This window comes from Rhinolophus hipposideros (assembly GCF_964194185.1).
Source record: "Rhinolophus hipposideros genome assembly, chromosome: 19".
NCBI classification, from domain to species: domain Eukaryota; kingdom Metazoa; phylum Chordata; class Mammalia; order Chiroptera; family Rhinolophidae; genus Rhinolophus; species Rhinolophus hipposideros.
In genome coordinates, this window is record NC_138065.1 from 2,342,789 (window position 1) to 2,354,852 (window position 12,064).

The 12,064-nt window shown below is 43.1% G+C and overlaps 1 protein-coding gene across 4 annotated transcripts in view; it reads left to right on the top strand.

Annotated features, from left to right (window-relative positions):
• Positions 1–10,461, top strand: part of KCNN3 (potassium calcium-activated channel subfamily N member 3) — a 149,747-nt gene extending 139,286 nt beyond the window's left edge. For all 4 annotated transcript variants that reach the window (XM_081026253.1, XM_081026251.1, XM_081026252.1 and 1 more), the window contains one exon: positions 1,436–10,461. The gene's annotated coding sequence lies outside the window, so the exon portion shown is untranslated. The remainder of the gene's footprint in view (positions 1–1,435) is intronic.
• Positions 10,462–12,064: the final 1,603 nt, after the last annotated feature.

The following is a 12,064-nucleotide window of genomic DNA, read 5'->3' on the forward strand; positions in this document are numbered from 1 at the left end:
AGTCCAAATAAAAATCCCGCTTGGCTCGAAGGCCACCCATGGGTGATCATCATGCATAAATTGTCATAAAGTATCCGTGGACTGCTCTTGCCATCCCCATAACATGTAACTTCATGAATTCATGCCTCTAGAAATGCTTACTATAACCCAAAAGCAGAGGAGAGGTAAGGGCCCAAGTCAGCACTACCATCTGACCTCAGCAGGGACCGGTGGTGTAACACAAGTCTCATGACGCAGGAGCTGTAGAAAACGTACGTGCAAATGAATCCTAAAGTGACGAGCAAGTGCAAGCCATTGCCACTTATTTAAGGACACGAAGGAATAGCATGGAGGAAACAATGATTTGAATATAGTTGAGGATTCCCCCCTTAGATTTCCAGTAATTTCCTTGTCAATAAGTAATTGTGGCAAAGAAGAAAACTAGAGATTCAGAATCAGAAGAAATAAAACGCTACCACGGGACCCACATCTTTGGCCAATTAATACCTCAGTTTACCTGTCCTTAAGATGAAGAGACCAGTTCGTATTCTTAAGTACAAAGTATTCGATAGATTTAGCAAAATGGAATCACTGTTGTCATCGACAGCGACCCAGACCAGCTCTGTCTAGCCCACACTTTTGTGGTGCGGTTGGATGCAATCTATGTTACCAAAAAGCAATTGTTATATATCAACCAGGTAATGAGATGAGCAGGGAGAAATACGGGGGGGGGGGCACACCATGCCAGGCCCTCTCTCCTCCGCAGAGTGTACCTTGACAAACAGAGCACCCCAAACTGAGAATCAGTGTTCCACCCCAGAACAAACGCTGCTGCTCCATCACAGCCCCACCACTGACGGTATGAGTCATTGCACGACCAGTAGGTTACTCCTCTAAGGTACTGCTTTGAAATCCTAAAACGTGTCCCCGGTTCTCTACCATCATCCTACTTCCCTGGAAGTTGCTTAGAAGCACGTAAAGGCTCCGTTAGTGGTCATTTTGGGGTCCCTGGTGACTCTGCTGCCCTCGGTTTCAGTGCCTTCGGCAGCTACCTGGAGGTTTCCTGATAGACCCGACCTGCCTCTCTCTCCCCTCTGTAGTTAGACAGCTGGAGGACACCCTGGGTAGTCCCCCTTCCTTCTCTACTTCCGCCGAAGTAATCATATGGGAATGGGACCACCGGTACCACTGAGAAAGGAGAGCTGCAGGGATAGATGGCAGAATTAACTGTCTGCCTCTGGTGTAGAGAATAGGTGAGTGGTCTTCATCCTGAGAGCTTGTGCCAGGCTGCATGAATCGAAATTAACATGAAATGCCTGCCAGATGAGTCATATGTAGATTTTTTACTGAACTAGACCGAAACTTAGTAAAAAGTACCCAGTGCAATGGCATATAAATATATACAGATAGAGAAAAATATAACTGTGATCTTTTTTTCTTACACCATTACTGGAAGCACCCCAACATGAACTGGAGTTCCCTCTGAACAAAACCATTGTCAAATCTTCAACGTATGACCTCCAATCTAGGTGCCAAGTGCCCTGCGACACTTGTTTACACACCTGAGAAATGCATTCTGGAAGCTGTACTCTTATTCCTGGACCATGTGTTGAAATAAACAAGAGACGTTGCGACCAACCAAGCTGGTGGAGGAAAAGCACAAAATTCAACACCAACCTGAAGTTAGGTTCCCAAAGAGATGCTGAATCTATAGCCAAAAAAATAAAAATAAAAAATTCAGTGACAAATCAAATATGAATCTGATTGGAACAGCCAACATCCAGATTCTCAGAAGAAGGACAGGAAATAAAGGACAGTCTCTAACTGTGTCACATGGTTGCAGTTTTTGAATCTCAACCAGGACCGACCCACCTTCATCAGACACACTTTTTAAGGGCGCAGCAACTCCGTTTTGGTCCCAGACTCTCATTCTGCACTGACCAGAAGCGAACACCAAAAGAGAGTGACAGGATGTCGATGGAGGAAACACTTTCATGGCAAACTCAGAAACTGAAGTGTTTATATTCAGAATCAGATGAGCTTCGATACAAATTTGCATCTTGCCTCTGTACCGCTTGCTACTTTTTAATGATAGGAGAAAGCATAACAGTTTATTTTAAATATGAAATATATTGCTATATTACAAAATACATTGTAACTTTCAATTAACATTTTGTATCCAACTAGTCTTTAGCAGGTCCAGTGCCAGCCCGCTGTCTCAGTGCCGGACCGCTCTCTCAATGACTGCCTCTGAGTACATCAGTGCTAGTAACTGCCTGACCCCACGACCCAGGGTCCTCAGCCGACAGAACTGCTATATTCTACTTCTCCAAGACCTGACTCTTAGAGACAGAAGAACATTATTCTGAGCTTAGAAGAACAATTCTGCCCTAAATTCTATCAAGCCATTCCAGAAGAGGTTTTTAAAAGCCATCACTCCTTTAGGAGCTGTGCAAAGCCAGTTCAATAAAAGTACAGGCTCTTTCCATATAAATTCAAAGGCCCCATTACATAAGTTATAGGTCTCCAACTCAGCCAACCAGCTTTTGCTTTGGCAGTGTCAGAATTGGGCACCAGGAAGAGTCTCGTTCTCCTGTGACACCAAAGACTCAAAATTCTAGGCCTACGTGTTTCTATGTCAGAGTACAACCTGGATTGGAATTCCACTTTCCCCGGCCCTGTGAGAGCCCAGGGTTTGGATGTCCCTGTCTGAGTTGGCAGGACCTTGGAGGGAGTGAGGTCTCCACACGTTTGTCCCCGAGAAGGTGACAAGGCGAGCACAGCTCCTAAGGGAATGGGGAGAGGGCAGGACTCACACAGCAAGACCCTGCAGGGAGCCAGGCTTCCTTTGCTGCTAGTTTATTCGAGCTGGGAGGCAAGACATTTCAATCAGGTGTTGTCCTTTATTGGCAAAATTGGGGACAATTCTCTACCTAAGCAACTATGACATTGCCCTCTTCTTCTAATGTAGCAGTTGAGACATACATGTCGAATTTCTCACTTCCCTCCTCTGAGTGACCTGAGGAACTAGATAAAAACAAGATGTGTTTTACAGAACAGGTTTTCTAAAGGCAATGGGCCTGCCCCCAAGGAGGACCCCCATTTGTATTTGGGGCAGTGTCGTACAGGTGCCCCCAAGTAGCGTCAGGGTAGGCTTCCCTGAGCGTGCACGTCTCTCCCCTTCCCAGACTCTGAAAACCCACACAGATAACTGAGAATGCAGAACAAAAGCTTTTCTCCTGGGAACAAGGCTGGAATCCTGTCAAACTCCCCTGTATTTGAGGTTAAATGTAGACAAGGCTTGGGCCTTACTGAGATTTGTCACCCATGCCGTCTGAAAGACAAATACCTCACTGCCCAGCTCCCTTCCGCCTGCGTGGCAGCTGACACCTAACTCAGTCCTTACTGACACCCATTCTGTCCTTACTGAGCTGAATTCTCTCCGTGTCTGCACCGCTCCTCGGTTACAAGACAGTAGGCGTTAGGATGGGCTCCACCAAAGCCATCAGAACCCCAGGACACCTGTTGTTTTGCAGGCTGCTCACTCACTGGGTGATGGAAATCAGTTTATTCTCAATTTTATAATTGACTGGTGAATGTGCTGGTGGTAATTGATTTGTCTCTCCATATTTTCCTGCGACTGCATAGAAAGCTGTCTTCTTTGCTTTCCCTTCTAGCACTTCTCAGACTAAGACTTGTATAGAGAGTGAATATATTCTGATTCCCCCCCCCCACACACACACACAAAGTTTTTATTTAATCTAGATCAAGGAAACCCATACAAATTCCAGATTTGGGGAAAGCAGACCTGTTGACAATCATTCAGGTGTCTGGCCGGCTATCTGCTAACCTTTGCTACACAGAGTGTGGTCCACAGACCAGGAGCATTCGGGTCACCTGGAAACTTGTTAGCAATGCAGAGTCTCAGGCCCCACAGCGGACCTACGTAATCAAATTTGGCATTTTAACAAGATCCCCGGGTGACCCATATGCACGTTAAATATCGAGAAGCACTGGCCTCACCACACAGCAGGGGTAACCAACATTATTAATAATCAGAAAATTAAACCGTTTCTTCCTTGACCCTCACTCTCGGGATTATTCGATGAGGTACACGTGCCGTGGGATCAGAAGGAGTAAAAACAAGTGCATCTGAACATTCCACTCGAGTCTTTCTCCAGTCTGATTTCTTAAGATACTTCGTAGCCTCGGGCCACTTCCAAACCCCTTCTTAGGTTTTTCATTTCAGTCAGTGTTGGCAGGGCCATCAGTCTATCAGATGGCGCCTCAGGGCAGGTCCCCCCGAAAGTCAGCTGGGCGTCTGCTCAGCATAGGTAGAAATAAGTGTTCCTTCCATGGGAAACTCCGCCTTCCGCTGGCTGGAACACTCCTCCCTAGAGGAAACTAGCAGAAGAATTAGTCTAACCATCTAGAAACATTCCTAACCTCTTCTTACCGGTTCTCTTACTCATTACACCAACCAGAGACACAACTAGGTGGGCAAGGGAAGATGGGAACTGTGATACTGACGCCATAAATCGATATGTACCCAGAAACAGTTATGTCCTAAATTAATGGCTTTAACCTGTTCATTGTAAAAAGTGCCTTGGACTTCAATCTAAAGAGGTCAGTATAAATATATGTGTGTGTGTGACGTATGTAGGCAAATATTTACATATTTATACATAGGTGCACACACATACCCGCACATTCATATATAATATATACATACACATATAAACGCTTCATAGTATATTATATTGCTATTTGCAGCTCCATTTCTCTTGTCTGGTCCTATGTTTATTTGTTTAGTTAGACCTTTACATAGAGAGGCTCTATTCAGGACATTGATGTTATTTTTTTGTTTGTTTTTTACTTTTTATTAAAAAGGTAAAGGATATTAAAAAAAAAAAAAAAAAGTCAAGTGCCTGAAGGTTTTGAATGGAGTTGTGGTACGCTTTCTGAGGTCACCAAAGAGGAAACTGATTTTTCCTTTGGCAAACATTTTTCTGTTTCAGCAACTTTGTTTTCCCTCGGCGGGAGTGGTTAAGGTGATTTGCTAATTCCATTGTAATCCATTTTTGTGGCCCCCATAATGCAACAGCAGAAATCTTGTCCAGTCTTCACACATCAGGTAGGGCCTGGCCTTTACATACGATGCGTGATTTTGGTGGCAAGAGGCAGACTAAATTCAAGGGGATGGGGTTTCGATCCACCCTAACTATTGCTCCTTTTCAGTAGCGGTCACAGAAGGTCAAATGGGACGTCCTCTTCCCTGAACCAGGTGCGAACCTGTCTCAGTAGGCCAGCAGGGGGGGCCCAGGGAACGTTCTACAATAATCCAATCACCTGTCTCAATCACCCTCTCCACCTTAGCCAAAGCTTGAGCTTACTTGTGAGCTCAAGGAGGCATGTTGCTTCTCTAAACCAACTATCTCTCCTCCCCAGCTCCCTGCCTAAGTGACGACACCCACACGGCAGCCAGGGCGGGGCCAGAGGTAATGCCCCGTTCACAGTGTCAATCAGAAGAGACACTGCAAACGGTCTGAGGGGAGCAGGACACCAGGTTTCTCCAGCTGCCCCCCCACCAGCCACAGCCACATTCATGACCAAGAAAGGCTGGCATCCAGGAGAAGGGAAATCCAGTTCCCCAAACTGACACCCTCAGACCCTCACCTTTCCCCCAAAATTTGTAGCTGTAGACAAAAAAATGTGAAGAAGAATGTAATTTAGGTGCTTTCAGAAACAGTATCTAGTATTTGGGGACTTTTTCTAAGTTAGCAAGACCTAAGAAATATGTTCAAAAATATATCTAGTTACATTTCTGCTGCTGTCCATTCCTTAAAGCTCTCTTCCAAAAGTTCCTTATGAATGGGTATACTCACCAACTCGGTGATTATAACTAAATAATAACTTTTTCGGTGATTACTAAACAATAACTTTGTACTGACAAACAATACCTTTCATCCAGGGACCTCAGCTATCAGTACGTTAGTTGTCACCCTGTGAAGGGGGATATGGGGGGGGGGCGACAGTACAATTCCCATTATCCAGATGGGAAAATTGAGTTGGAGAAAACCGAGCAGTGAGTGACTCGCCTCAGTCAGGAGTTAAACTGAAAAACCAGCCTAGGATTTCCGGGTGCATTTTGGGAATCAGCGGAAACCTGATGGCTCAAATTTTATTGCTGGCCACCTTTGAATGAGTAAGACCAAGAATGTGTGTTGACCACGTGTGGTCGAGATCCAGGCTGGGGGTGTTTGGGATGTGGGTGGTGGGCTGGCCTGCAGGTTTGGAGGTCTGCGTGGGAGATGGCATCTTCTCGCGTGTGCCACGGAGGGTGGGCTGAATCTGCGGCCGTTGCCACTTCCCCTGAAACTGCAGCTGGAGAGAAAGGGCTTTTTAAACATGTTCTAGCAAATGCTGATAATGATATGATGGTATTAAATAAAAACAAGAAGGGAACTGACTCAAACCAAAAGCCAAAAATGCAAGCGGCTGGTTTCCTTTAATTTGCTCTTCTTCCCTATGTTGCAGTTGTGAAAACAAGAATGTTTTAAGAAGGAAATCTTCATTTACATTGGAAACAGAGACCCCTGGGAAAATCACCTCTTTGAGCCAGGCTAGGTTTGCCCGGGTGTTGATGGCAGTTCACTAAAGAGACTGGCCCTGCCAGCACGCAGACACATGAGTGTGTTTAACACCTAGCCCAGTTTTAACAACCTGGAAAGAAAGTGAGACCCTTTCGTAAGGTGAGCGGCTGTTTATCAACAAGAATATGTGATAAGGCACACTTGCAGCTGTGTTGAAATAAAGGACCAGGCAGTTAAATACTGATCGTTCCATTTATCGGAGCAAAGGTGCCCCACCTTTCCTTCACACCAGAATCATCTCAGAAGCTTTTGAAAACACCCAAGCCAGCCCCCTGGAGGAGGTAGAGTGTCAGTCGCCCCTGGGCACTTCCCCAAAGCCCCCCCCCCAGTTGTTCTAAGGGGCACCCAAAGTTGAGCATTGCTCCAGAACTTGCTAAGGTGAGAGCCTCCCCAGTGCCCAGCCCGGTCAGTGCTCCCCAAAATCTCTACCCTCCCCAGGGCCAATCTCCTAAGTCAACTCAGGGCCCTTCCCCTGAGTGGGTAAGGAGCCGTGGGGAGGAAGTCTGGGGCGACAAGCTATTTAGAAAGATGGTGGTTTGGTTGAAGCTCCATGCCTTTCCACCTCGCCCTTGTTTCTTTTCAGTTCTGGACCCATAAGCCTGTGCTAATTTGCATTCAGGCATCACACATCTTGGCAAAGGACGCTGCCAGGTTATTCTTCATTCAGTATTTCTCTGCCTCACTGCTGCAGCCTGATGCTTTCCCCTGGCACAGGGTCTGTCTGGGCTTAACGTCTTTCTTTGGTCTCTGCTCTGGCCAAGGATGGCGGGGGAGGTCTCCCCAGACATTTTTCATTAGGCAAAAAAAGGTTAAAATTAAAAATACCTCAGGTGTGTCCCTGAACCTAACACAAAAACAGGGTAGCCCGCCAGGCTACATGCATCGACCTTTTCCTATCTATATTTAACCATTAAATACCATGTCTTCTACATTAAAGAGAACTTGACTCATTACTACATTCCGCATAGCTGTGAAAGCTGGAAAACCAGGACTTTAGAACTCAAAGGTAAGCTCTGTGTTCCGAATTGGACAATTCCGCTAAGTTCCTGGCCCTGTAAGAGCACGCCCTGCAGGTCAGACAGAATTACAGCCACAGATTCAGCTACAGACTCAGATTCCTCAGGCATCTGGAAAAGGCCTGTCCATATGTCATGTCTCTTACCTTCCACACAGGAAAGGAGAGGCCAGAGGAGTGATTTCCCCAAAATCAAGCAGAGAATTAGGGCAGAAGCTGGACGGGCGCATTGCCACGCCGTGCTGAGAATCCTTGTGTGCTGGTGTGGAAAGCCAAGGCCCCCTCAGAAGCTCGTGTTCCTCCGAGAGTCATCTCCACAATTCGTTATCGATTTTGCAAATATTAGAGAAAAATAAAAAGCCCTGCTTCCCACATACGCACATGTTCTCACACACACCTCACATTATCAGTCTCTCACTGAAAACAAAGATGCATATTGCGACCGGTGAAATTAATTCACTGTGTATTTTATATTCCAGAGGCGTTGATCATTTTCAAATGTATCTGCCTTTAAAGACTTTAGAGCTAATACTTGCAAATCTACCAAAACCCCCACTGGTTCGGGAACATTAAATTAGATTATTAAAATGATGCAATTTTATACCCAGTATTAGAGTGGATTATGCTAATAGCGGTCAAGGTTATTAATCTTTATTTCAGTCACTACTGCAAATAACACATGAAGATTAACCAAATTCGCTTAATCTTTTTCTTTCTTTTTTTTGTAGCATGAGTTTGAAATTTTCAGTTTATTTTTTGGGGGGACAAGTCACCCTTAATCGCATCTCTTATGATGCAATCCTGTCCCCTGGAGAAGAAAAAAGGTAGGAAAAAATGCAGTATGATGGCGCTGCCTACGGGCAATTTCCTCTTTACTTAAGTAAAGCTTCTTTCCAAATCTGTTCTGCCTCCTACTTCCAGCAGTGGGGTATCACTTAAAGCAATCAAGTATTTCTCAAGAGAGAAAACGTACAGCAGTGGGGCACCCACACCCCAGTCACTCATCAGGGGAAATGTCAGGTGTGCTGTGAGCTCCTGTGCACCGTGATTCAATTGCCCTTTCTTCCAACACCCTCCTCACCTCCCACCACTGGGAATGAGAAGGTAGCTACACAGCACAGCCTGAACTTCAGACTTTAGGAATCCTAATGGATTTATACTTAGGATTTCCTAGAGAATTTTTTTCTAAGAATGACAATGCAATGTTTACTTGACTCACAAGTGTGGCAACCTAGGACCCTGTTTAGTTTTGGTTCAAATGAGAAAATAATCATCTAGCATTGCCTGAACATCTGCAAAAGGAGCTGACATCCTCTGTTTTCATCCTGGGGAATATGGTGAGAGAAAGCTACAGAGGACGTTGCCTCATTCCATCTGCAGCACCCATTTCCCCAATTCCCCAGCCAATGGCACATGGATTTAAATTTGGTGAATTCACCCTTCCCCCATCTCCACTATGCATTTGGGTGGGATTAATCCTACTTGCAGACCCATGGTGGGTTGTGGCAGCTTTAAGCCAATTAGAGCACCTCATCACCCTGGCCAAATGGTAGGCACCTGACCCAAGTCAGGCCATGGGAGCAGATGAATCCCAGAGCTCAGGGCGTGGGTAGCAGCTACCAGAAAAGACAGTCTTCCCCAGGAAGTTATGGTGTAAGGTAAGGATTTTGCAGGAACTGAGGTGACCATTTTGTTCCATGATGGGAGCAGGTGGGGTTGACAGGGATACACTATGCAGAATATGAGGATGAAGCCACTACACAGAAAACAGAGGGGAGAAGGGAGAAATGAGGACCTTGGTGACATTCTCGGGGCCTCTGAATCTTTTAAGTACCTGAGCCACTAACTTCGCTTTATAATGAAGCCATTTAGAGGTGGATTTTTCTGCCACACCCAGCATAAGCAGTCCTAATGGAGAAGAACCAAACTTCTGCACACGTATCTTATTTCCCAGGGGAGTAGCCAGAATGAAAACTAAAGGGAAATGCCTATCAAGTAGTTCTGACACTGAAAAATTTAAAACACAAAAATAAAATAGGATAACAAGAAAATTGGGAGTGTCAAAATTGACTCTGTGCATCTTGACCTCCAATGTAGAAGGGTGATGGAGAAAGGAAGGAACCCCAGAAAGAGATTCTGTTAAGTGAGCCAACTGGTTTTTACAAGAGACTAAAGAGGCAATGATGTATCAGTCAGGTGGGGATGCTGGGTGGAGTAAGAGTGATCTGGGAAGGTTTGGAAGGAAGGTGTGTATGGAGAACTTCAGAGTTTGATAATTACAATTATGAAGTCATCGATAACATAATTGAAATAGAGCCTATAACTTCCAGACTATTAATAGTAGAAGCTGAAAAACTGAGGAAAAAAATCATTTCAAAAGGAGAAAGAAAAGATGGAACTAATTAAAAGGACAAAACAAAATGGAATCAATATATCAAAATATTTTTGTAATTACAATGAAAATAATGGACTAAATGTTCCAGGCAAAAGAAAAGGATTGTTGGACCAAATGTTTTAAATTAGCCAAATAAATGCCAATTAGAAGAGACACATCTAAAACAAAGATAAAGAAAAATGAAAAGTGCAAATTTAAAAAATATACACCAAGTATATTCTACCCAAAAGAAAGTGGGTGTAGCTACATAAATATCGGGGAAAATAGACTTTAATGTAAAAAGCACTAAGTTCACCAAGAAAATATAACAATTCTAAATTTACATGATACATTTAATCACTTGGCCTCAGAATACATAAAACATTTATGGAACTACAACAAAACAAAGACAAACCCACAATCATTGTAGGAAATTATAACACATCCCTCTGATTAAGATAAGGCAGAAAAATATGAAAGGACATAGAACATTTGAATGGTATAATTAATAATCATAAAATCTATAGTACAGACTTTTTCCAAGTACACAGAATGTTAATGAAAAGTGATCATTTAATGAGCCATAAAGCCAGTTCAACAAATTTTAAAGGACTGGTACCACACAAACAACATTCTCTGGCTACAATGCAATATATACTAAAAAATCAGTAATAAATAAATAAACACATAATAAAAAATTTAACCAAAACTTAAAAATTTTAGAAATTAAGAAACATACTTATAAATAATTCACAAATCATAATGGAAATTTTTAAAAATATAAAACAACTTTAATGAAAATGCATCTCAAAATGAGTTGAATGCAATTTTAAAGAAAGCAGAATGGACAGAGACAAGAACAGAAATTAATTAAATAGAAAAGAAACATACACGAGATAAGATTTTATAAAAAGCCAAAAGTTGATCCTCTGGAAATTACTAATAAAATTGATAAGCTTTTAGCAGGATTGAACAAAAAGAGACAGGAAAGGAGAGAGAAAATACAAAATAATATTAGGAATGATGCTATGATCACTGAAAAAAGAATAGGAGAATATTAGAAAATAAATGAAAAAGAAATTCCTAGAAAAAGATTACTTATCAAAACTTACTCAAAAAGAAATCAAAATATAGAATAGGCATAAAATCATTAATAAATAAATAAGTAAACATTTTTCCACAAAGAAAATGCCCGGCTCAGGTGATTTACCAGCAAATTCTACCAAATATTCAAGGAGCAAAATCATTCTAATCTTACACATTTTTCTCCAAAACATAAGAAAAAAAAGAGGCCACTCCCCAACTCATTTTATGAGGCTAGCATAGCATTGATATCAGAACCTGATAAGGACAGTACAAGAAAATTATAGACCATTTGTACTTATGACTGTAGAAGCAAACATCTTAAACATACTATTATCAAACCAAATCTAGAAATAGATGGGGGCGGGGGAGGCATCATAATTAAATTTGGTTTATCCCCTAAAGTACATATTAGAAAATAATGAAATTCACCATATTAACAGATCAAAGGAGAAAATTTTAATAATAATAGTTTTTTAAAAAATTAATTAAAATCAACATTGGTTAGTTAAAAAACAAAAACAAAACACTGAGCAAACTAGGCATAGAAGGTGGGGTGGAATCACCCTGTGGTTATTCTTCCCCCTTAAGTGTGGGTGGGACCTGCAACCTGCAAGGCAGCCAATAGAAGATGGCAAAGGTGATGGGATGTCATTCCCATCATTAGGTTTTGTTAGAGAAGACTCTGTCTTGTTGGGCTGGAGAGAGTCTCCTGCTGACTTTGGAGAAGTAAGTAGACATGTTGGGAACTGCCCATGGAGGAGGTCATGTGGCGGGGAAGTGTGAGTGGCCTCTAGGAGCTGAGGGCAGCCAGGAGCCAGTAAGAAGCCAGGGCCCTCAGTCATAGAACTGCAAGGAAATGGATTCCGTCAACAATCTAAATGAGCTTGGAGCGAAAAACCTTCGCCAGTCGAGCCCCCACGTGAGACCACACCCTGGCCCACACATGATCGCATTCTT